General features: G+C 39.3%; 1 pseudogene; it reads right to left on the bottom strand.

Moving 5' to 3' along the window:
- LOC105502316 overlaps window positions 1-25,822 on the bottom strand; it is a 77,477-nt pseudogene extending 51,655 nt beyond the window's left edge.
- Window positions 25,823-27,159: the final 1,337 nt, after the last annotated feature.

Here is a 27,159-nt window from a genome sequence, read left to right as displayed (position 1 = left end):
CCATTGCCTCCCAAGTTCAAGCAATTCTCCTGCCTCAGCTTCCTGAGTAGCTAGGATTACAGGTGTGTGCCACCATGCCCGGCTAATTTTTGTATTTTTAGTAGAGATGAGGTTTCACCATGTTGGCCAGGCTGGTCTCGAACTCCTGACCTCATGATCCGCCCGCCTTGGCCTCCCAAAGTGTTGGGATTACAGGCGTGAGCCACTGCACCCGGCCTCTTTATGCATAATATTTCTAAAAGTAGTAAAAATATTTTATTTTTGTTTTGTAGCCTGTTTCATTCACCTAATGTTATATTTTAATTATTTTTCCAGGATATCATATCCCTCCTTATTCAAAGGCAATCTGTGTTTATTGTAAACAACCTAGAAAATAAAGATAACAAAAAAAAGATGAAAATCAACCATAATTCCTCCACTGTTAAGATTTTGAACCTGCTCCTCCTCTTCCTGTCTCTAAATATATAAATGCTTAGTATATATACATACATAGGTTTATATATAAAGCCTAGCATGCACTTTTATTTGTTTATTTATATATTTTTTTCATTTCTTGCTAGTATGCACTTTTTTCCCCCCCAGAAGATAGGGGGTTTCACTTTGTTGCTCCAGCTAGCTAGACTGTGGTGGTGTGATCATAGCTCACTGCAACCTCGAATACCTGGGCTCAAGCAATCCCAGGGAGGTGGGACTATATGTACACACTACTGTGTCTGGCTCATCTTTTAATTTTTTTTATGGAGACAGGGTCTAGCTATGTTGCTAGGCTGGTCTCAAATTCTTGGCCTCAAGCGATTCATCTGCCTAGACTTCCAAAGTGCTGGGATTATAGGCATGAGCTCCTGGCCCACATTTTTTATAAAAATAGGATTATGCTCCACATAATATTTTAGTGAATATAAGTTTTAAGTTTTCCATCCATAGTTCCGTTTGATACAACGTTCAGGAGCATTCTAAAACCTATTTCAAGGGCATAGTAGAGTCTGTTTGGTGAGGCTTATTTCTCTCAACTATGAAATTGATTGGTTTCTTACCTCTTGCTTGAGAGGTCACTTATAGCAATAGAAAGGTTCTAGGGTTACCCAGATAAAGTATATGCTCCTCCTAATGCATTCCCTTGTAGAACTACTCTTGTGTTAATCTAGCTTATTTCTTAATATCAACCATAACTTTTCTCTGTGCTGCAGCGATTTAATTAAATTTTAAAAGATTTTTAAGTTTTTCCACCTGCAATTAGAATGCTTGGTCTTTAAAATGTTCAAATTATAAAAGTTCATGGTCTTCTGCTATTTTATGGTAGATCTCTATGGCCTGTCCAGACTCAGAAGTGAACTATTTCTGCCCAAGCCTGGGGCAAAGATAGAGGCAGAGCCCATGAAGTGACAGCCTGAAAAAGCTCAAGCACGGAATTCTGTATATCGTCCTGTTACACGTCATCCATATAAATGGAATGTGTGTACAGTTCATCTGGCAAGCAATTGGCATGAGAGCAGACACAGCTTGGGCCAACATACTGTCCTTATGTTCTAAATCAGCAGTTCTTACCACCTGCCGTGGGGCCCCCCTCTCCTTCTGCCCTGAGCATCTCGGCTTTAGGAAACCACAGTGTGATGTCTCTCTCAGCTATGTTGGAATAAAAGAAAGGTTGTGAATCATAGCTCCATTAGGGTTCTGATGTATGATATTTGCATATTGATGGTTAAATTAGGTAATTGAAGTGCAAGTAAATTCCTTAAGTTTCCCTGGATTTGTATTTCAATTGCTAAGTTCTTCCCAATTCTGGAGTCTCCATTTTCTTTTCTTTCTTTTTTTGTGTTTTTGAGACAGGGTCTCTGTCTCCCAGGCTGAAGTGCTGTGGTGCAATCTTGGCTCACTGCAACCTCTGCCTCCTGGGTTGCAAGCGATTCTTATGCCTCCGCTTCCCGAGTAGCTGGGATTACAAGTGTGCTACTATTCCCACACCCAGCTAATTTTTGTATTTTTAGTAGAGATGGATTTTTGCCATGTTGGCCAGGCTGGTGTTGAACTCCTGGCCTCAAGTGATCCACTCACCTCGGCCTCCGAAAGTCCTGGGATTACAGACGTGAGCCACCGTGCCTGGCTGAGTCTCCTTTTTCAAAGAGCCTGCTTGACAGACACCAACTTATCATCAGATATTTTTTATTCAACATTTGCTCCTCCTTCCTGAGATATATAAATATATATTTTATATGATAAATGTATACATTTATGAAAAAAGAAACATATGAAAAATTGAAGCCAGAGGAATTGCAAACTGTAGTTAGAAGGCCAGATTCAACTCACAGATAGATTTTGTTTGATGTGCAGAGGTTTTAAAAAATACTTTGAATGCCTTTAGGAGGGACGTGATTTCTCCAATTTGCCTTGGGCACCACCATTTCCAGTATATATGGACATATGAAATGCTAATCCAAATAACTGATAACCTGTTTCAATTAAGAGCTAGGAAAGCTCTTATTTAGGAATGTGAAATTCTGTCTCCTTTTATCATATTTTAAAAAAGGAGAGCAATCAAATAGGGTGGTCACTCAACATACTGCCCTGCTCCTTTCCCCACCACTGAGTTCTGGCTGGGGAAAATATGACTCTCAGAGCAACTGTCGGGGCTGGAGAAATTCACGAACTATGGCAGCCTCAACACAAAAATCTTTCCTGATTTATGTTATAAGGTGACCATTTCTGTCTCTCTGGAAAGCCAAGAGTAGCTTCAACCATAGATTGTCTAGGTTTTGTTTGTGCTTGTTTCGGAGTCCAGTATCTGGCATTTAAATAGCTCATCCTGCAATGAGAGCCAGTGTAGTAATAGGCTTCATCCTAAATAAAAAGTTTGAGTGGCAGTAGAGGGTGGGCAGAGTTTCTCAAGCTGCAGTTGATAAGAATTGCTTACCAGAGTGATCTGAGGGGAGGGAAAGAAAAGGAAACAAAAGGAGACAGAGAAAAGAATTTCTGGAATGTCTGTTAAGCATGCAGATTCCTAGGATCTCTGGTGGAAGGCATAGGGGGAATATGATTTTTTCACCAGTGCTCAAGGTGATTCTTATCAGGTATGTGTGAGAAACACAGGTAGTGTGGTTCACAAAGTGGGCTCTGAGTTTAGAGACTTCCTTTTAATTCTAGTTCACCAATTACAAGTGAGGTAACCTTGGCCAGTGGGTTAACCTTCTAAAGCCGCAGTTTTCTTACCTGTGAAATGGGGACAGTTGCACTCCTTAGCTACCTGATGCTGTGGTTTTCCAGGTTAAGGACTGTAGTGAATGGAAGCTTCTTATTCCAACACATCATAAACATTTGGTAAATGTTGCTCCTAACTACCAAGACTTCCTATGAGTTCTTGAGCCATAGCTCCAGAACATTCAGGAAAGATCAATGTTTGCTTTCTGTTCTTTCTAATATAGCACCTACAAAAGCCATGCATACTCACCTGACAAAATTTGAAAAAGCAAAAAGAAGAAAATATAAATTACTTGAACCTCATTATTTCGTGAATTTACTTCCAGTCTCTGTAACAAATGCCATAATATAATTAATATATAGTTAATTTTCTCTTGTAAACTAATTTTCCTCTAATTGCCTATTCTGGTATTTACTTTTGTGTTTCTTATACTATTAAGATTTGCTTGTTTGGTTGGTTGTTTTGTTTGTTTTTATAGACAGGAGTTAGAGTCTTATTTATTGTTTTCATATCATTTCATTGTCCTGATTTTTTTCTTCTTCTAACCTTGTTCTTCCATCACACTCTTTTCTTCTTTTTTTGGTGGTGGACAGGGTCTTGCTCTGTCGCCCAGGTTGGAGTGTGCAGCAGGGCCAGTATGGCTTACTGCAGCCTCAACCTCCTGGGCTCAAGTGATCCTCCTGCCTCAGCCGCCTGAGTAGCTGGGACCACAGGTGCATGCCATCACACCCTACTATTTTTTGGCAATTTTTAAAAGATGGAGTCTTACCATACTAGGCAGGCTAATCTTGAAATCCTGGGCTCATGTGATCCTCTTACCTTGGCTTCCCAAAGTGCTGGGACAGGCATGCGCCACTGTACCCAGCCTGATTTTTCCTTTTCTTTTCTTTCTTTTTTTTGTGGGGACGGAGTTTCACTCTTGTTGCCCAGGCTGGAGTGCAATGGCATGATCTCAGCTCACTGCAACCTCTACCTCCCGGGTTCAAGCAGCCCTCCTGCCTCAGCCTCCCAAATAGCTGGGATTACAGGCATGCGCCACCACGCCTGGCTTATTTTATATTTTTAATAGAGACAGGGTTTCACCATGTTGGTCAGGCTGGTCTTGAACTCCTGACCTCAGGTGATCCACCTGCCTCGGGCTCGCAAAGTGCTGGGATTACAGGCATGAGCTACCGTACCTGGCCCTGATTTTTTTCTTAATCCAAACATTTTATATGTGATAGGAAAAACTCAAGACAGTCCAGAGACCTACTGCCATCTTCCCCCAAGTCTACCCTCTTCTGTATTCATACATATGTGCCTCTGCCCTGTTGAGCTTTTTGTGAGCTCTGAGTTAAGCTAGTTTTGGAGTTTGTATTTTGAACAAAAGTGTTGGATGGCTTAGTTTCTTATAGTGTCGCAGTTTACCAGGCCATGTTCTTTATTCTTGACACTCATCTGAATTGTTACAGAAACCGGAGGACCAGTTATAACACCCCTGCAGTTTTTGGTTTTCAGCTTTAGTGTTTGCTAAAACAAGACATTCTAGGATATTTCTGTAGTTGTTGATTTTTCTTCTTGAAGCCATTAAGGATTGGAAATAGTTGGAGTTAAAATTCTAAAAGTTGCCCCTTACAGTTTTAAATGAATGGAAATCAAAATTGATTACTAAAAATTGTTAAATGATCTACAGACTTGCTTTAGGGAGCCTTGTAGATAGAGAGTTAGGATTCACATTAAGCCCTATTCAAAACCCATCCCATTATCCTCCCTGCCTTAGTTGGCTTCCTCCAGGAAGTTGGCTTCCTCCAGGCAAGTTCATTTCAACTCTTAGCTTGGTTAGTCACAAAACCTGAAGATGCTACCCATCGGAGCTATTCATACAGTATTGTCTTTTAAAAAACATCAATGTTGTTACATGCATGTTTTTGCAACTTGTTTTTTTTCACTCAATATCTGGCCTCAGCTTTATTCACATGTATATCACTCAGCCTCATTATTTTTTAACTTTCTCACAGGTGATTTAGCCCATCTCCTGTTGGTAAATATTTTAGGTTGATTTCACTTTTTTTTTTCTTTTTCCCAAGAGATGGGGTCTCTCTCTCTGTTGCCCAGGCTGCAGTATAGTGGCGTGATCATAGCTCACTGGAGCTATGTATTCCTGGCCTCGAGAAATCCTCCCACCTCAGCCTTTCATGTAGCTAAGACTACAGGCGTGTACCATCACGCCCAGCTAATTTTAATTTTTTTTTGTAGAGGTGGGGTCTTGCTGTGTTGCCCAGTCTACTCTCAAACTCCTCACCTCAAGTGATCCTCCCTCCCTGGCCTCCCAAAGTGCTGGGATTACAGACCTGAGCCACCATGCACAGCCTCAGTTTTTTCTCTAATACAAACAATGTTCAATATTTTTGTACCTTCAAATGTTTTTTAATCCTTGCAGTGCATATTACTGCTTTGTACATCAGAAGCCATATCATACATAAAGCTTGTTGAATTGTATTTGGAACCTGCTGTTTAATTTATTTAGAGATAGAGTTCAAAGAAATAGAATGTCAAATAATTTGAAGTATAGTTTTGAAAGAATGCTACCTGTGTGCTCTGGGACATCAAGGATGCAGGTTAAACCTTTTACAATATGTAACAAAAATTTTTTTTTGTTTGTTTGTTTTTTTTTGAGACGGAGTCTCGCTTTGTCGCCCAGGCTGGAGTGCAGTGGCACCATCTCGGCTCACTGCAAGCTCCGCCTCCTGGGTTCACGCCATTCTCCTGCCTCAGCCTCCGAGTAGCTGGGACTACAGGCACGCACCACCATGCCCGGCTAAGTTTTTGTATTTTTGGTAGAGATGGGGTTTCACCGTGTTAGCCAGGATGGTCTGGATCTCCTGACCTCGTGATCCGCCCGCCCGCCTCGGCCTCCCAAAGTGCTGGCATTACAGGCGTGAGCCACCGCGCCCGGCACAAAAATATTTTTAAGCCTAAGTCTTGTACATTTATTTTCTGTTATATTTGGTACAGCAGATTTCCAGTGTAATAAAAAAAAGATTTGACATGTCTTTGGAGGTGATTTTGCTGTAGCTTTGGAGTTTTTGTGAAATTCTAAAATTGTACAGTTATATGATTTTGAACATGAAAGAAGGAACCTTGTTGCATTTTATTAGTAACCTCTGAGTGTTACAGAGTGTTGTAAATTACAAGTGCATCAGTGTAATAAATTACAATGTTTTTGAAGGAACTTTCTAAGATGTAAAAGTTTTTGGTTGTGAGAGATTGTGATTTATGCTTCATTTTAACTGTTACAGTGCTTACTAGGGAAAGGATTCCTTTGGTAAAAAATCATATTGGAAAGAGAAGTTGAACTTTAGATGTCTTGTGACATCACAGAAGATAGATATAACATGGTATAATTTGGCATACGTGGTTTTGGCAGCAAAAATTTAATCAAATCGCACAGAGGCAACTTCTTGCTTAAAATCCATTTTGCATTAGAGTTTTTTTCAGTGTTGTAGAATATTTTCGTGTATTCATCCTGTAATTACTTCTAGGCAAAACTATAACTCAGATGCGATAGTAAAAGCAGCATTAAGATCAGGTAATTTTATATATTTTACTTTAATAATTGATACAACTCTTAGAAGTTTGAAGTTATAGGTTCCAAAGAAAGGTCATAAAAACTAGATTACATTTCTTATTGTTTTGTTGTTGTTGTTGTTTGTTTGTGTTTAGATAGACAGGGTCTTAACTCTGTCACCCAGGCTGGAGTGCAGTGGTACAGTCATTCCTCACTGCAGCCTCAAACTGCTAGGCTCGAGCGATCATCCCACCTCAGCCTCCTGAGCAGGTAGGACTACAGGCAGGCACTACCACAACTGGCTAATTTTTAATTTTTTTTGTTGAGAACAGGGTCTTGCTGTGTTGATCAGGCTGGTTTTGAACTCCCAGGCTCAAGCAATCCTTTTGCTTTGGCCTCCCAAAGTGTTAGGATTACAGGTATGAGCCACTGTGCCCAGCCTTTAGTGTTTTTCTGACCATGGAGTAGGACCAGTAGTTCAACAATAAATCCTTTTGTGAGAGATTGTATTGTTGTACTTAATGTCAGATGACAATAGTTAGTCTTCAAAAATAAATAAATTCATATATCAAAAAGTGAAGCTATAGGTTATGAGCCAATTTAGGCTCTCTGAGGTCCAAATGAGAGGAAAATGGATGAGCAAACCTTTGAGGTCTAGAGTCATATTATTTTGGGTGAGCAATGTTTGACATATATTAGCTTCACCAAAAAATTTTGCCTTTGGATATAAATCCATTTCAACCAAGAATTTCTGGATTTGTCCCTGGTCTGCTAAGGTGGGAGTTGAATGACTATCTATGTACTATCTAATATGGTTAAGCTTTGTTTTATCTTCTTTTTTAGTGGTTTATCCTTAGATTCCTTGCTCCCTGCCCCCAACACATATTAAGTCTTAGCTGGGAAAGGTACATTTAATTTTAGCTAGTTGGTTAGTTTTTCTGAACATTTGTTCTTTGCAGACTGAGGGAGACAGATGGATTTGAATTCTAAAGTGGAGTCTTTTCATGTAGCAGAAGAAATAACCAGTAAAGCGATAGACGAGGTTTCCAGGGAGTTTTAATTAGTTAGGCACAGCTGTGAGCAGGAATTGACAGGAAGGGTAAGATTCAGTGGCGTAAAATAGGTAACATTTCTCATATTTCTTAGAGGGACTTAGGGCAGCCATAGTTATTGGGAATTTTTATTGAGTAGTCACTGGGTGCATATTCACATTCAGCCCAACAGTTACAAACCACAGGTTTAGAGGCACAGGTTAATGCCTCTGATCTTAAAAAAAGGTGAAGGGTCAGAAGTCTCAAATAGAAATGCTGACCTGGGAGTGCATTTGGAAGTGGTGCCTTATTGTGTCTGTTGCTCCTTTTGTAGTTTGCTGTCTTGTTTTGGGGGAGCATGTATGTGCACTAACAGGTAGCATTTTTAATGTATGTGCACTGACAGGTAGCATTTTAAATCAATTGCTCATTCAATAAATATTTGTCTAGCACCTATTTATTATGTGCCAGGTTCTCTGGCACTTGGGATACATTGGTGAACAAAATAGACAAAGCTGTAAGCTATACTGACAAGAGTCTAAAGTTAATTTGAAAAATATTTTAAAAAATAATATTAGTAAATGTTATTGAGTGCTTACCATGTGCCAGGTGTTGTGTTCTGTGCCTTATTTCAGGAGGAACAATTCAAGACACATTGAGATTTTAATGCAGAAGGTATAAAGATGAATGAATGTAAATCCCCACCCTTGATGAGCATGCAGTCTATCAGAATCCTTTTGGTACCTAATAATCATATGTAAAATTTGTCAAATTCAGCATATGAATATAATCATTCCTGTATACAATTCTGAGGATTGATAAATTTTGCAAACAGGGGCTTTCTATATCTTTTATGACAGATTTTATTGTTGTACTTAATGTCAGATGGCAATAGTTAGCCTTACTGCACACACTTTATCAAGGGGTCACTATAGACCAGGCGTTCTCATCCTCAGTACTATTGACATTTTGAACCACATCATTCTTTGCTATGGGGCTGTCCTGTGCATTGTAGGATGTTAGCAGCATCCCTGGATGCTACCCACTAGATGCCACTAGCTTCTCTGTACTTGCGACAACCAAAAATATCTCTAGACCTTGCCTGATGCCACCTGGAAGACAGTTTCTCCCTCCCACCTTAATGGGAGAGCCCCTGGTCTAGGCTTTAGTGTCCCTCAGACAAGCAATAGCTCTGATAAAATAATAAAAGCAAAAGAAAAACAAAATTCAGAAGGGCAGAGCTGATTGCAGCATCACCCCAAGTGTAGCTTGTGCATCAGCTCACACTTCCTAAAAATGTGAAGCACTTGGGCTTATCACACCTTGCATTGGGAATACTTTCATTATACAGTGATAGAGCCACATCTCTAGAGAAACCGTTTCATGCTTATCAGCAGTGGGGATGGTGATCTTAGTCTGCTTTCCAGTACTAGAATAATAACCAATAGGAATTATAATTTTTTATTATTAATTATATCATATACAGATGTTCTTTGACTTATGATGAATTACATCCTGAAAAACCCATCATAAATTTAAAATACTATAAGTTGAAAGTGTCTTTTCTTTTTTTTTTTTTTAAGTCTCACTCTGTCACCCAGGCTGGAGTGCTGTGGTGCAATCTTGGTTCACTGCAACCATTGCCTCCCAAGTTCAAGCAATTCTCCTGCCTCAGCTTCCTGAGTAGCTAGGATTACAGGTGTGTGCCACCATGCCCGGCTAATTTTTGTATATTTTGCAGAGACGGGGTTTCACCATGTTGGCCAGGCTGGTCTCAAACTCCTGACCTTAGGTGATCCACCCGCCTCGGCCCCCAGAGTGCTGGGATTATAGGCATGAGCCACCATGCCCAGCTGAAAGTGTTTTCAGTTTATATTTTTCCACTTACGATAGATTTATCTAGATGTAAGCACATCATAAGTCAGGGACTGTCTGTATTTAAAAGGTCTGAGTGGATGTGAATATGCGTGTTTGTGTATCTCTATCTTTTGGGTAGCCCTTTTAAATATACACACACAAACACACACACACACCCCTTGTTTTCCTGTGATCCTACCATCCAGTTAAGATATAGACCCTTACTAGTACCTTTAAAGCTCCTGCTCAGCTGTACAAGACCAACTCTCCCTCTCTTCCACATAGGAAACTGCCCTTCTGAATTTTTTCTTTTGCTTTTATTATTTTATCATATGATGCATATAGCCCTAAACAATATAGGGCTTATTTTAGTTTTGTGTATTTTAAGACTTTATTATATAAATGTAGTATGTCATGTATATTTTTTTGTATATACATTTTTTATTTTCCTGGACCCTGCATGTGTTATATGATTCTTCTGTGTTGATATGTGTCACTATGCTTCATTTATTTTCACTGTTGCATAATTCTGGATTATATAACTGTGGCATAGTGTACCCATTCTCCTGTTGGTGGATATTTGGGTTGTTTCTACTTTTTGATATTATAAACAGTGGTGCTATGAATATTCTTGTTCTTGTCATCTGGTGTTTATATACAAGACTTTCTATAGGGAATTACCTAGGAGTGGATTGATGGATTGTAGGCTAGTCCCTGCAACCTGTAAATATTATCCTATATGATGATGTAGTTTGAATATATGTCCCTACCACATCTCATGTTGAGTTGTAATCCCCAGTGTTGGGGGTTGGGCCTGATGGGAGGTGTTTGGATTATAGGGGCGTATTCTTGGTGCTGTCCTCACTGGTGAGTGAGTTCTTAGAAGATTTGGTTTTTTAAAAGTATGTGGCACCTCCTCCTAACTTTCTCTTGCTCCCACTCTGCCATCTGAGAGATGTCTGCTCCCACTTCACCTTCCTCCACAAGTAAAAGCTCCCTAAGGCCTCCCCAGAAGCCAAGCAGATGCTGGCACCATGCTTTCTGTACAGCCTGCAGAACTGTGAGCCAATTAAACCTCTTTTCTGTATAAATTACTGAGTCTCAGGTATGTCTTTTTTCTCTTTCTTTTCTTTTCTTTTTTTTTTTTTTGAGATAGAGTCTCACTCTGTCACCCAGGCTAGAGTATAGTAGTGTGATCTTGGCCCACTCCAACATGCGCCTCCTGGGTTCAAGCGATTCTCCGCCTCAGCCTCCTGAGTAGCTGGGACTACAGGCACGCACCACCACGTCTAGCTAATTTTTGTATTTTTAGTAGAGATGGGGTTTCACCATATTGGCCAGGCTGGTCTCGAATTCCTGGCCTCAAGTGATCTGCCCACCTCAGCCTCCCAAAGTGTTAGAATTACAGGCGTGAGCCACTGCACCCGGCCTCAGGTATTTATTTATAGCAATGCAAGAATGGCCAAACACATATGGAGAAAGGGTCTTGATGTGGAATCATCAGTATTTAAATGCAATCATAAGTGTCTGCACAAGAGAGAGGCAGAAAGACATTACACAAAGAAGAGATTAAAATTAATGCAGCCACAAGCCAGGGAATGCTGGCAACCACTAGAAGCTGGAAGTAGCAAGAAACGAATTCTTTCCTAGAGCCCCTGGAGGGAGTGCAGCCCTGCCCACACTTCGATTTCAGCCCAGTGATACCGATTTCAGACTTCTAGCCTCCAGAACTGTGAGAGAATAAATATCTGTTGTTTTAAGCTACAAAATTCGTGGTGATTTGTTAAAGTTGGTACAGGAAACTAATATAATGCATTTTCAGCATAATTGGATAATGCCACATTGATTTCCAAGGTTTTTGCACCAATTTCTATTTCTACCAGGAGTGTCAAAGAATTGCTCCACATTCTTGTCAACATTTTACCAGCAGGAGATTTTTACTAAGCAATTCTGTAAAACTAGTGCAAATTTTAAAAAATTTAGTTTGGAATGCAAAAACAAGAAATAATGGAGTACATTAATAAGAAAGTAAAACTGTTAATACTGTAGTGTTGAATACTATAGTAATGAAGTTGAGGGATTTGGTTAAGTTTATGCGTATATTGTAGATAATGCATTATAACTATTATTTCACTTGCCTCGTCCATCAACCAGTTAATATATTCTGGACATATTCTTTCTTCTCTCTAGAAAATAATCCAGTGATTCGTTGGTACTCATTACGTGAATTGGCATACTCCTTTGTTTCTGTTTTCTTTATTTGTAGTTTTACTCTATGCCATCATACAAAATCTTTTTTGGTTAAACATAGATCGGTAAGAGTGTTTTTTTCTGTTTCTCTCTTTCTGATAACTCTAACCTTTCTGCTCAATTAGATAGTATATTTGTGCATTTATTTTGAGGGAACAGATGTTAGTTGTTAATCCCAGAAAATGTATTTCCCCCTTGTCTCATGAAGTATATCATTCGATAATAAAAATATTGCTCATACTAACAGTATTTGGACCTTAGAGGTGAATTGCATTTGCCACTTAAAAGTTTTAAGTGTATTTTCTCATTTGATTAATTTATGTGCCTTAGAGGTAAGTCATTTAAACAAATATATTTACTTCTGAGAAAACTGAATTAATATTAGTTGTTTATAAACAGTTTGGAGTCTCAAAGTTTCTATCTGCAAAACTAAGTGGTGAATTTGAAGTGATTTAGCTAGGCCTGTTTTAAAAGGCTGCTGATTTTAATAGCTTCCTAGCATTGGAAGAAAAAATTCTTGTATGTCATTTACATTACAAGAACTATCATAAAAGGCTACCAGTTTCTTCTTGATCACAGCCAGTGATCATAATCATTCAATATACCCTATTTTGTCTTTGACAAGCTTTTGTTAAAAAACTTATTATAACAAATTTGGAAAATTATAAAAATACGTAAGAGTAGGTGAGGTCACATAATAAACCCTTATGTACCCATCAGCAAGTTTGACAATTATCAGCTCGTGGCTAATCTTATTTCAATTGTACTTCTACCTACTTCTCTCTTTCCCACGTTATTCCCATATTACTTTGAAGTAAATCCATTACATGTTATCTATAAATATTTAAGTATATATCGAAAGATGAGTACTTCTTTTAAAACAACCACAATCGTATCTTTTAAAATTAATAATTATTTAATATAATTAAATATATTGGCAGTGTTCAAATTTCCGATTGTTTTATAATTGTGCTAATTTTTTTTTTTTTTTTTTGAGACGAAGTCTTGCTCTGTCGCCCAGGCTGGAGTGCAGTGGTGATCTCTGCTCACCGCAAGCTCTGTCTCCTGGCTTCACGCCATTCTTCTGCCTCAGCCTCCCAAGTAGCTGGGACTACAGGCGCCCACCACCACGCCCGGCTAATTTTTTGTATCTTTCGTAGAGACGGGGTTTCACCATGTTAGCCAGTATGGTCTCGATCTCCTGACCTTGTGATCCACCCCCCTCGGCCTCCCAAAGTGCTGGGATTACAGGCGTGAGCCACTGCACCCAGCCTAATTGTGCTAATTTTTTAAAACGGCTCTTTGAATCAGAGTCTAAATAAGGCACACACACTGAGATTGGTTGATTTTTTGTTTGTTTGTTTAGTTTTGTTTTTTGAGACGGAGTCTTACCCTATTGCCCAGGCTGCAGTGCAGTAGCGCGATCTTGGCTCACTGCATCCTCCATCTCCTGAGTTCAAGCAATTCTCCTGCCTCAGCCTCCCAAGTAGCTGGGATTACAGGCCTGTGCCACCATGCCTGGCTAATTTTTGTATTTTTAGTAGAGACTGGGTTTTGCTATGTTGGCCAGGCTGGTCTTGAACTCCTGACTTCAGGTGATCCACCCACCTTGCCCTTCCCAAAGTGCTGGGATTACAGGCATGAGCCACCGTGCCCAGCCAATGTTTTTTTTTTTGAGATGGAATTTCGCTCTTGTCACCCAAGCTGGACTGCAATGGTGAGATCTCTGTTCACTGCAACCTCTGCCTCCCAGGTTCAAGCAATTCTGTCTCAGCCTCTCAAGAGCTGGAATTACAGGCACCCACACCATGCCTGGCTAATTTTTTTTTTTTTTTTTTTTTGTAGTTTTAGTAGAGACAGGGGTTACTGTGTTGGCCAGGCTGGTCTTGAACTCCTGACCTCGTGATCTGCCCACCTTGGCCTCCCAAAGTGCTGCCATTACAGGCGTGAGCCACCACGCCCAGCCGATTATGGCCATTCTTACAGGAGTAAGGTGGTATGGCATTGTGGTTTTGATTTGCATTTCCCTGATCATTAGTGATGTTGAGCATTTTTCATAGGTTTGTTGGCCATTTGTGTATCTTCTTTTGAGAATTGTCTATTCATGTCCATAGTCCCTTTTTTGATGGGATTGTTTTTTTTTCTTCTTGCTAATTTGTTTGAGTTCATTGTAGATTCTGGATATTAGTCCTTTGTCAGATGTATAGATTGTGAAGATTTTCTCCCAGTTTAGTTATTTATTTATTTAAGATGGAGTCTAGCTCTGTCGCCCGGGCTGGAGTGCAGTGGTATGATCTCGGCCCACTGCAACCTCCACCTCCCCAATTCAACCGATTCTCCTGCCTCAGCCTCCCTAGTGCCTGGGACTACAGAAACGCACCACCACACCCAGCTAATTTTTGTGTTTTTTAGTAGAGATGGGGTTTCACCATGTTGGCCAGACTGGTATTGAACTCCTGACCTCAGGTGATCCACCCGCCTTGGCGTCCCAAAGTGCTGGGGTTATGGACATGAGCCACTGCACCTGGCCCCACTTATTTAAAGTGAAATTTTCTCTCATCAGCCATTTGCTTACCTAGGTGTAGAATACATATGAGAAATCAGGATAAATTTCTGCTTGTATTAAGCAATTTTCAAAATAATGAATTGGTTTGCCAACATCCTCCAATGATAATTTTCCTTTTTGTAACAGTACGAACTTGTGATTTAAACATTTGACGTGTTTCTGTCCCTTGCATTATTGTGCTTTTTTTTGTTTGTTTGTTTGTTTAATAGACACAGGGATTTTGCTCTGTTGCCCCGGTCTTGAACTCATGGGCTCAAGCAGTCCTCCCTCCTTGGCCTCCCAAAGTGCTGGAATTACAGGCATGAACCACCCTGTCTGGCCTCTATTGTCCATACTAATCTGGCAATATCATTGTTTCTCAAAAAGGATAATTTTTTTCTAAAGAAGATATACAAATAGCCAATAAACCCATTAAAAGATGTGATGCTCAGCGTCATTACCCATTAGAGAAATGCAAGTTAAAACTACATGAAGATGCTACTTCACACCCACTAGGATGACTATAATCAGAAATACATAGTAACAAGTGGCACCAATGATGTGGAGAAATTAAAATCCTCATACGTTGCTGGTGGGAATGTAAAATGGTGCAGCCATCTAGGAAAACAGTCTATCATTTCCTCTAGCTGGTAAACAGGGTTAACATATGACTCAGCTATTCCATTTTTAGGTATTTACACAAGGGGAATGGAAACATGTCTATATAACCTGTGAATGAATGTTCATAGCAGCATTATTCATAATAGCCAAAAAATGAAAACAATTAAAATGTCCATCAACTGATGAATGGATAAATAAAATGTGATCTAGCTATACGATAGAATTTTATTCAGCAATAAAAGGAATGAAATATTGACACATGTTAAAATATGGATGACCCTTGAAAACAGTATACTAAGAGAAAGAGACCAATTACAAAAGACCCCACATAATGTGATTCCATTTATATGAAATGTAAAGAATAGGCAAATCTATAAAGATAGAAAATAGAATACGGACTGGGAGATTTGGGGAAAATGGAGAGTGACTGCTAACGGGTTCAGGGTTTTGTTTTTTTGCGGTAGGGTGGGGGTGTGTGATGAAAATGTTCTGAAATGTGAATATATTATACTAAAGACCATTGAATTATATTTTAGGTGGATGAATTTTATGGTATGTGAATTATGTTACAACAAACCTTTAATAAATATTATATTATTTTTTATAAAAGGAGTCCTTAAAGTCACCCAAGGAGCTTGCTTAAATGCAGATTCCAGGGTAATATCCTAGACCTCTGGAAAAATCTTTAGAAATGGATTCCAGGAATCTTTTTTTTTTTTTTTTTTGCGACAGAGTCTTACTGTGTTGCCCAGGCTGGAGTGCAATGGTGTGATCTTGGCTCACTGCAACCTCCACCTCCTGGGTTCAAGTGATGGATTCTCCTGCCTCAGCCTCCCCAGTAGCTGGGATTACAGGCTCATGCTACCCGGACTGGCTAATTTTTGTTTTTTTAGTAGAGATGGGGTTTCACCATGTTGGCCAGGCTGGTCTCAAACTCCCGACCTTAGGTGATCTACCTACCTCAGCCCCTGAAAATGCTGGGATTATAGGCGTGAGCCACTGCGCGCTGTCCCAGGAATCTTTATATAGAGTAAGCACATCCAGGGATTTTGATGCACACTGTTTGAGTGACATATTATCAAAGTTCTTTATTATGCTTTGTGCATACCAGGAACTTCCTATTTCTGCTTCTGGTATAATAGAGAATAGGTCTTCCTCTTCCACATGACAGCCCTTCAGTCTTAGGAAGACAGCTCCCCCTTCCCACCCGTCTCTTTTGTAGGCCATGCACCCCCGGTTCCTTAACCATTTCTCATGTGACGTGATTTCCAGATTAGTCAAATCATCTTCTTCTGTACACACTCCAGTCTCTTAATGACTTCTTAAAATGAGGTACTCGGATCTGAACAGGATATTTCAGTTATAGTTTGACCATTGCAGAATATAAATGGGATCATTACCTCCCTTGTCCCTGACACTGGAATTCTACTGATGCATTTTAAGATTGCAGTAGCTTTTGAAAACAGCGTTGGCTCAAGTGAAGCTTGTGTTTAACTCAAACCTCGTTTATGCCACCCCTGACTCTCCCAGCTTTTATCTAGTCAGGTCTTTGTTCTATGACCATCAGGAAAAATTGTCTTTCTTATTGGTGATCTGGTCTAAAACATGGAAATAGCATCTTTAATGTCATAACAATTCTTTAGCAGTTTCAACTTTTTCAGAGCATTGCCTGTACATGATACCCTTAGATTTTAACAACTGTGTAAGATGAAGGGAGGTGCTACCCTCATTTTATAGAGGCAGAAATACAGACTGAGAGAGCTGAAGCAAAATGCCTAAGGGGAGGGAGAGTTCTTTGCAGAGGCTGGCATAGAACCTAGTTCCCCCAACTCAGTGGTTTGAAATCTTGGCTGCACATTGGATTCACCTGTGGGATTTAAAAACTGATTCTGGACTGGGTGTGGTGGCTTACACCTGTAATCCCAGCATTTTGGGAGGCTGAGGCAGGAGGATCACCTGAGGTCAGGAGTTCGAGACCATCCTGGCCAACATGGTGAAACCCTGTCTTTACTAAAAATCCAAAGAATAGCTGGGTGTGGTGACACGTGCCTGTAATCCTGGCTACTAGGGAGATTGAGGTATGAGAATCACTTGAATCCGGGAGGTGGCAGTTGCATGAGTCGAGATCACGCCACTGCACTTCAGCCTGGGTGACAGAGTGAGAGACTCCATCTCAAAAAAAAAAAAACCAAAACAAAACAAAAAAACCAATGCCTAGACCCCATCCTCAGATATTCAGAGGTAACCAGACTGGGGTGGGACCAACTCACTACTCTTGTTTAAAAGCTGTCAAAGCAATTCTAATATTCAGCCAGGGTTGAGAACAGCTGCCCTAAATCATATTCTGATGTCCCCTCCCCCCTCACCACATGTATTTTCTTCATTTAATTAAAAGGTTCTTATGTGGAAGAGAGAGGATTATTTTCCATCATTCCAGAAGGCAAAAGTAAAATGAGTCCAAGTGGGAGAGGATTACTCAGATGTACAGTGGAAACCAGGTGTAAGTCCTAAGAGGATTATTCTTGGAATTTATTTATCTTCTCATTCATTCATTTATCAAACATTTATGTGCAAGACACTGTGCTCAGCTCTGAGGACACAAATATGAGTATGACATGGTCTCCCCCTTTTGGGGCTCACAGTTGAAAGGGAAGACAAACTGTAAATAAATAACATCATAGTGGAGTGTGGTAAGTGTTACACGTATCATAGCTGTATAATTTCCTTTTTTAATTTATTATAGTTTTGTATTAAAAATTGTCAACAGTGATTTTCTTAACATAATATATTTATGCCAAACATTTGGTGAATATGTTGCACTATATTAGTCTTTACATTAAGCATGTAATTCAAGCAACTAACAGATAAAGTTAGTCTGCAGAAATTTTGTGGAAATAGCTTCTTTCTCTAAATACTCCTAATAATAAAATGTACAATAATAGTATTCCAACCATTTTGAAGAGTTTAGTCCTACATCTTCCTTTTTTTTTTTTTTTTTGAGACAAAGTATTGCTCTGTCGCTCAGGCTGGAGTGCAGTGGTGCGGTCTCAGCTCACTGCAACCTCCCACCGCAACCTCTGCCTCCCAGGTTCAAGGGATTCTCCAGCTTCAGCGTCCCAAGTAGCTGGGATTACAGGCACCCACCACCATACCCGACTAATTTTTGTATTTTTAATAGAGATGGGGTTTCACTGTGTTCATCAGGCCAGTCTCGATCTCCTGACCTCAGGTGATCTGCCTGCTTCAGCCTCCCAAAGTGCTGGGATTACAGGCGTAACCCACTGCGCCTGGCGAGTCCTCCAAATTTTTGATTTTTTAAAAAATATTTTTATTAAAAAAAGTAGAGATGGGGTCTCACTGTGTTGCCCAGATTTGTCTCAAACTCCGGGGCTCAAGCAATTGATGCTACCACCTAGGCCTTTCCAAGTATTGGGATTATAGGCATGAGCCACTGTACCCAGCCTCCAAATTCTATTCTGTTAATTGCTAAGCATAGGTATATGATCTGTATTTATTTTGTCAAGATTTTATGTTGACGAAAAACTGATTTTGTAACATGGAGAAAATTTTAGATATAGATTTGATGCCTCAGATCAACTTTCAAGAACCACTCTGTACATCACTCACTATACTTCCTTTGTAGATACCATTTATTAAAAACAAATCAATAGGCCAAGTGTGGTGGCTCATGCCTGTAATTCCAGCACTTTGGGACGCCACGGTGGACGGATGTCTTCAGGCCAGGAATTCGAGACCAGCCTGGCCATCATGGTGAAACCCTGTTTCTACCAAAAATACAGAAATTAACTCGATGTGGTGGTGGATTTCTGCAGTCCCAGCTACTGGGAGGCTGAGGCACAAGAATCGCTTGAACCCAGGAGGCAGAGATTGCAATGAGCCGAGATTACACCACTGTACTCCAGCCTGGGCAACAGAGCAAGACTCTGTCTCAAAAAAACAAAAAACAAACAAAACAAAAAAACCCCAAACAAATCAATACATTCTTATTAAAACAGCTAAAACACTTTTCCTTATAGTTTGTAGCTGACCTTTTGATAAGAAGTATGTATACAGTACTGTGAAAACTCAGAGAAACTGTTTTGGAAAGGGGAAGAGAAAGAGAGAAAATCAGAGTTTCTCAAAGTAGGTCTTGATGGAGTAGAGCTGAATTTTGAAAGGTAGGATTTATACTGAGTCGGGTAGGCATTCAGGCAACAAGAGCAGGGAGATGGAAAAATAGAACCCTGGTCAAAGGGACAGCACAAAAGATCAAAACTGGGCAGGGGCCACAACAAGATGGAACTTTCATGGTAAAAGAATTTGAACAGTAATTTCTTACGTATTGGAGTCCTCACAATTCTGACAATCCTGCTGTCACCAGGAGTTATATGAAGATCTGGGAAAGTCACCATATGCTGGAGATAGTTTTGCAGGGCTTAGCCAAAACTAAAAAAATCTAGCAAGAAGTCAGAGTCCATTTCAGTTTTGGCATCCAGTTAGAGGCTAAAACTCATGAATTAAAGTGTGGAATTTAATATCGTCATTATCAGTTAGGTTTAAGACCCTTTTTACAAATAGGAGATGTTGAAAGTGAGTTTGAATAAACACATATTTCCAAGTTGGATAAGGTCATGCATCTTCAGGGTCTAATTTAATTGATAAGTGATCCACCCTGGATTTGGGCTTTAGTAAGAGAGAATTCCACCCTCCCGTCATGATTTACTTACTTGGCTCGCATGAGAGCTTTCAAGTCTTTGTTGATTGCAACATGCAGTTCAGTTTGGCTATGATTGCTGTCTTCATTTTGTGAAAAATGGTAGAAAAGAAATCTGTAGAAAGGTTTAAGCATCTATTCTGACATTTGAGAGGGTTTCAGTATTCTGCGTTTACTTTTAAGTTTTGTATTGGCAGGGCATGGTGACTCACGCCTGTAATCCCAGCACTTTGGAAGGCTGAGACAGGAGAATCACTTGAGCCCCAGGAGTTTGAGATCAGCCTAGATAACATGGTGAAACCCCACCTCTAAAAAAATTTAAAAATTAGCTAGGCATAGCGGTACGCGCCTGTAGTCCCAGCTACCCAGGAGGCTGAGGTGGGAGGATCACTTGAGCCCAGGCGGTGGAGGTTGCAGTAAGCCGAGACTGCACCACTGCACTCTGACCTGGATGACAGGGCAAGACCCTGTTTCAAAAAAAAAAAAAAAAAAGTTTTACATTGAGGTTGCGAGTCTAGCCAGTGGATCTCCTTTGAAATAATCCAAGTATAAATTCCTTTTATGCTGACAGGTTCATATAATGAATTGAATAGGTTAATGTCCCATACTGGGGAGTATAGTAATATAATTCATCTGCTTAGAGCCTGAGTGACCCTGAGTTTTAAGCATCATTTCCTTTTGGAAATTGAAAGGTTTTATCGTTCATTGATAGTTTCCAATATCTGCAGGGTCTTTCCCATTTACCATCCTGTCTTCCATCCTAACCAGGAACATAATCAGCTCTACATTATTTGAAATTAACTGCTGCCAAAGTACAACAGATGGGACTAGTGAACTGATATAAGGAAAGCATTTCCTATGGTACTTGTGTCACCATTTGTTTGACTACCAGTTATTTAAAGATAGCGTTTGTGTGTGAAAAATTATCAGTGCTAGTTATGACTGCTTTTCTTTTTTTTGTCTTTTGAAACTCAGAAGTTCTAAGCATTTCTTCTGTATAAACAATGTAACTTGTCATTAGTCTGTTGTTTTTTAAATAGAAAAAATAACATCCATGTTTCTATTATCACAAACACTAATTTCAAAATTGAACAAGTGTGTTTTACAGACTCCTAATTAGAGGGCAAATGCAATTTTGATACTGCTTTTTATTTTGTTTTTAATGATTTTTATTTAATATACTGATTTAATTTAATTTAATGATTTTTTATTTAATATAAATAATTTAGTATAAATAAAAAATAAATATTTTTATTTAATATAAATAAAAATTAATATTCCATTTTGGGATGTTACAATTTAATTAAATACTTCCTCCCCGCCCCCTCTGAGATGGAGTCTTGCTCTGTCGCCCAGGCTGGAGTACAGTGGCGTGATCTTGGCTCACTGCAACCTCTGCCTCCCGGGTTCAAGCAGTTCTCCTGCCTCAGCTTTCCAAGTAGTTGGGATTACAGGCATGCGCCACCACACCCAGCTAATTTTTGTTTTCTTAGTAGAGACAGGGTTTCACCATGTTGGCCAGGCTCGTCTTGAACTCCTGACCTCAAGGGATCCACCCGCCTCAGCCTCCCAAAGTGCTGGGATTACAGGCGTGAGCCACTGTGCCCGGCCCAACACTTCCCTTTTATACATTGAAATTGCTTCTGCCTTTCCCATTATAATAAACAATACTGCAATGAATATCTCTGTGTATTTTTTACTTCTAGAGTATTGCTTTAGGACAAATTCCTAGAAATATAATTTCTATTTCTTTCAGAAGTATGCTCAAATATATAAGAGAAGATGATTTTAGCTTCTTACTTGACCCTTTTCCAGAATTGTCTCTCTGCTATTCTGTACAACAAAGTAGATGGAAATCGATGTTTATCCTTACAGGATTATAGTAGTTTATGCTAATGATTAGTCTAGTTAATGTCCTTATACATATATATAATATTCTATACCACTTCAAAAGCATCTATATGCCTATCCTCACTCCTACACTTACTTGAAATGCAGGTTGGCATCTCACATTTCACATCCAGGCTGGCTGGTATGTGTTGTCCAGTATTTTCCCAGAAAAAAATGGAAATAGTAAATTGGCTAAAATGATCTGATCGATCCTCTGTTTTTTTTTTTTTTTTAAGAGACAGGGTCTACTCTCACTCAGGTTGGAATGCAGTGTTGTGATCATAGCTCACTGCAGCTTTGAACTCCTAGGCTCAAGCAATCCTCCTGCCTCAGCCTTTTAGGTAGCTGGGACTATAGGTGCATGCCACCACACCCAGCTAATTATTTTTTATTTTGTAGAGACTGTCATGCCATGTTGCTCAGGTTGGTCTCAAACTCCTGGCCTCAAGTGATCCTCCCACCTGAACCTCCCAAAGTGTTGGGATTAGAGGCGTGAGCCATCACACCTGGCCTGACCACTCTGTTCTATCAAATATTGTAGTCTTGTTCAAAGCCAGATTTGGCCAACAAAGAATATTTTACCCACATTCGATTAGACTTTCCAGAATGACTGTTGTCTTAGTTTAAAAACACTTATGTTGGCCAGGTGCAGTGGCTCATGCCTGCAATCCCATCACTTTGGGAGCCTGAGGCAGGAGGATTGCTTGAGCCCAGGAGTTTGAGACTAGCCTGGGCAACATAGCGAGACCCTGTCTATACAAAAAAATTAGCTGAGTGTGGTGGTGCAGGCCTGTGGTTCCAGCTACTCAAGAGGCTCAGCCTGCAGTGAGCCATGATAGTTCTACTGCACTCCAGCAGCCTGGGTGACAGAGCAAGGCTGCTGGAGTCAGCCTGTCTCAAAAGAAAAAAAACAAAACAAAACCTGCAACAAAACACATATGTTATGTGTGATTAAAAAAAATACATTAAGGCTGTAAGTTACTTTGGCAGTCACTCCCTTAATTAGGGTAACGTTAGCATTATCACCAAAGTACAGTTAGTAACCCTTCTGATTAAGGATGACAGGGATATTCCCTTGTCTTTACATAGCTTTCTACTTTTTTAAAGAAAAAAATATTAAATTTGTAATGACATTTTGGTCAAGAGCAGTGGTTTTATCTGAGGATCTGACACAAATCATTTAATATTCATAAGTACCAGAATAGATGTGCCATGGCTGACTTACAAAAACCCAAAGGTATGATGTCTTTATAAAATGATTTTAGGCCATGACCTTCAAACTTTGGAATTCTAAAAAAGCAGCAGCATAGCAAACAGTTCTGAGTTGTCATAAGGGGCCACTGAAATGGATAACGCTGAGTAGCCTAATGGATTCCTGAAAGCATAGTGTGTTTTAGATACTGCCAGATCAATAAACACAACAGTCATTTAAGTGTGTATGTTATATAATATTTGGTTAATTATATTATAACTCAAATTCTTTCAGTGTGCTTGTCTTTTAAATGGAATGCTAAATATAACTGGAGTACTTGTAAAAATAGAATGGTCAGAAAAATGCAGAGTATATTATGTCATTTTTCTAAGCTATATTAAGTTAATATTTGGAGGTAGAGATTCTGTCATACACATCATTTTATGTACCATGAATTGTCATATTTCAGAAGTACTCATGTTTAATAATAAAAATAAAAAGCCCTGTTTTATGTTACTGAGTTGTTCATCATTTGAGTTCAATAAAAGACTGTACTGAATTTTTTTAGTAGTTGCTTCATAAGTAGATGATCGGTGTACCACAAATAGAAATGTATGTTGAGTACATAGGTAGGTATTTTATATAAAAGAGTTGTTTTGGGTGGAAGAAATAACAATACTGAAAAGCTTTTTTAAAGTGCCAAAAACTTTATTATTTGTTTAGATGTTTATGACTGGGCAGATGACCAAATTTAAAATTTTGCAATTTTCCACATCATTGAAAAATATTTCAGTAATCTTTATTGATTGTAATAGTGGAGGCTGGTTACTGATTTTTGGGGGGAATAGCACTAAAAAAAATGAAAATAGGCAATACGACTTTCTTGAGTTTGATAACAGCTTCAAGGCAGGTGGTTGCCCTTGAAATGTGATCATTTTTAAAGGAACTTGAGTTATTTTATCTGCTGCCATCTGAAAAATAATCAGAAAGGTAATAATGTGTTTGGTGAATCTAAATAAAATGGTAGGGAAATACAGTTTTATATTTCTTGATGGTGAAGGACATTTAATCAATCATTATGTGTTTGATGTGGTTGTATTGAAAACTAAGTAAGTGGCTGAGCGCAGTGGCTCATGCCTATACTCTTAGCACTTTGGGAGGCTGAGGCAGGCAGATCACTTGAGCTCTGGAGCTCAAGACTAGCCTGGGCAACGTAGGGAGACCCCCATCTCTACAAAAAATACAAAAATTAGCTGCATAGTGGCACGTGCCTCTAGTCCCAGCTACTCAGGAGGCGGAGGTGGGACAATTGACCACCTGAGCCTGGGAAGGTTGAGGCTCCAGTGAGCTAAGATTGCACCACTGCACTCCAGCCTGGGTGAGTGAGACCCCGTCAAAAAAAAAAAAAAGAAAGAAAGAAAGAGCACCTCAGTAAAAAAATCTCTAATTTTAATTTTTAATAATATTATTTTCAATATATCTTTACCCAATGATATCTAGTTGAATACAACTATAGTCTGGTTGGAATTTTTTTTCCTTTTATTTAATCTTTAAAATTATCATACAGTCAAACTGGCCTTTTTTGGGAGGTGTGTAGTTCTATGAATTTTAACACATGTTGTTAATTCATGTAACCACTACCACAACTGGGAACAATTCCTTCAACCTCCCCAAAAAAACTCCCTCATACTATTCCTGTGTAGTCAGACCCTACCCTTACCGCTAAACCCTAGTAACCATTGATCTATTCTCCTTTACCAGAGTTTTCTTTTTTCCAGAATGTCATAGAAATGAAATCATACAGAACATAACCCTTGGAAGTTGGCTTCTTTCTCTCAACAAAATGCCATTAGATTAATTGAAGTAGTTATGTTTATCAATAGTTTCTTTCTTTGCTAAGTTGTTGGTTGAAATTTTATGGCATCCTGATATTACATCAGATCTGATAAGCTGGCACTGAATTTTTTAAAAACTATGAACATTTTTCATATTAGTTAACTGAGATACTTATAGTTAATTTTTTAAATTGGAATTTGTTGTTTTGTTTGTTTTCACAGTATTTTCAGTTTTATTATAAAAGTACACACTCAATAAAGATTAAGTCATTTCTTAACTCTGCCTGCATTCAACACTTGCTCTTTTTATTTATTTTATTTTATTTATTTTGAGAGACAACGTCTCGCTACTAGGCTGGTCTTGAACTCCTGGCCTCAAGTGATCCTCCCATCTCGTCCTCCCTAAGTGCTGGGATAACAGGTGTGAGCCACCGTGCCCAGCCAACACTTGCTCTTGAGCAGCTTTCTTTGCTTTTACCATCTTGGCAAGTTCCTTGCATCTTTTCATGCAGCCTTTCTTTGTCCTGCTAGCTACTGCTTGTGCTATTTTCTCTCATCTTTCAGGTGTGTTGACTGGGTATGTTTTCAACACTTGTTCAAAAAGCTTCTGTTCATTGTCCAAGGGGTGAAGTGGGTGCATGAACCTTAAAATCATTCTGAAGGTGTTTCATTGTCTGCTTGAGGCAATGTTCTTTTTAAAGTTTATCAAAAACCTTTTTTGTTCGTCATCTTTTTGATGAGGGTCCAATTTTTGGAGGCTCTTTGCTTTGCCAGTAACACTTTTGGTGGTTGTCCTGACATCAGTAGAAGAATGTATGTTGATGTAATTAGCAATAACTTCCCAACTTCCCATCTTGAATTCATTCCAGCAGGGAAGAGATTCATAGCCTTAACTTGTAGCTGCAGATCGTCTTCTTACCAGTTGTTGTTGTCACTTCCACCTCTGCCAGTTTATTTCACTGCATTCTTAGATGCTTATCACATATGAGCCCCAGCTTCCTGTTTCTCTTTTGTAATTTGTTCATTCATTTCTTCTGTTTTTCTAGAGCAGCCATTCCTACTTCTTTTGTAGATGATGTATTTCATTCAAGTACTATAAGCTTTTTAGTTCAAGCTGATTACAAAGTTTTTCTACTTCTTCCATCATTTCTTTTTTTTCTTTTTTGAGACAGGGTCTCCCCCTGTCACCCAGGCTGGAGTGCACTGGTGCCATCATAACTCACTGCAGCCTTGAACTCCTGGCCTCAGGCAGTCCTTCTACCTTGGCCTCCCAAAGTTCTAGGATTACAGGCATGAGCCATCACCTGGCCTTCTTCCATCATTTTAACCTACCCTGCCTCATTGTTGGAAAAGTGATTCCAAATCTTAGATGAGTTTCCAAGTTTTTGCCTTTCTTTCCTTTTCCTTTTCTTTCTTTTTTTTTTTTTAGCAGATGAGGTCTTACTATGTTGCTCAGGCTGGAGTGCAGTGGCTGTTCACAGGCATGATCATAGCCACTACAGCCTCAAACTCCTTGGCTCAAGCAGTCCTTCTTGCCTCAGCCTCCCAAGTAGCTGGGAGTGTAGGTATATGTCACCCACCTAGCTTGCCATTCCTTTGTAATGTTTTTTTTTTTTCTTCTTTTTTGGATGTCTTTTTCTTTCTTTGCCAATAATACTTGTTGTCTAATTATCAGTTCTTTCTCCTTTGCTAATTGAGCAGCTTCTAATTCAGCTTATCTTTGTTTTTCTTTAGCTTCTTGCTCCTTTTGTTTTGCTTTTGTGTTGTTTTTAAATTGTGAACTTTTTTTTCATTTCAATTCAGTGATTTGCATATGTAGCTAAGCAAGGCAATTACAGTGTTTGCATTGCTTTGGAAATTCTTGTTATTTTGTTGGGCTAAAATATTAATAACAAGTTTCTAAAGGCAAAATTTGAGATAGAAGAAAGTATTTTTCCAGTTTGTAAGGGAAATAAATTGTGCTATGACCTTTCTTAATGTCAGTGCCAAAGACCTGGCAGAATTTTCTTTGCTTTTGTTCCAGGCCTCTTCCCACCCTGACTTTCTGGTCTACGGTGAACCAGGCACCTCTTTTGTCTGATAATCTGTTTCAGTGTGCTTGCTCTTAGAGTGCCCTCCTTTGTTGATTATAGTAGTCTGTTCATTTTGATCTAGTCAAATTTATGTGCATAAACTCTTTGCATTGTAAATTTAGTTTGATTCTTGAGATTTAGTTTGATCTTGAGAGCTGGTTCCTTTCTTAGTTGACAGAAAATATAATGGTTTTATTATCCCCAGCTGCTGAAAATGGAGGCCTCCTGAGAGTTGTATGTTTTGGCAAGAAAGCAATCTATTATGAATTGGATAAAACTATACCATGTCACAAATTAAAATAATGGGTTAACACTATTAAGAATGGGGTATGAGGCCAGGCATGGTGGCTCAGGCCTGTAATCCCAGCACTTTGGGAGACCAAGGTGGGCGGATCACCTGAGGTCAGGAGTT

The sequence above is a fragment of the Colobus angolensis genome, unplaced genomic scaffold, assembly GCF_000951035.1.
Source record: "Colobus angolensis palliatus isolate OR3802 unplaced genomic scaffold, Cang.pa_1.0 Scaffold79, whole genome shotgun sequence".
Taxonomy (NCBI): Eukaryota; Metazoa; Chordata; class Mammalia; order Primates; family Cercopithecidae; genus Colobus; species Colobus angolensis.
Note: the sequence above shows the minus strand (reverse complement) of the source record. Positions and strands in the feature narration are given on the sequence as shown.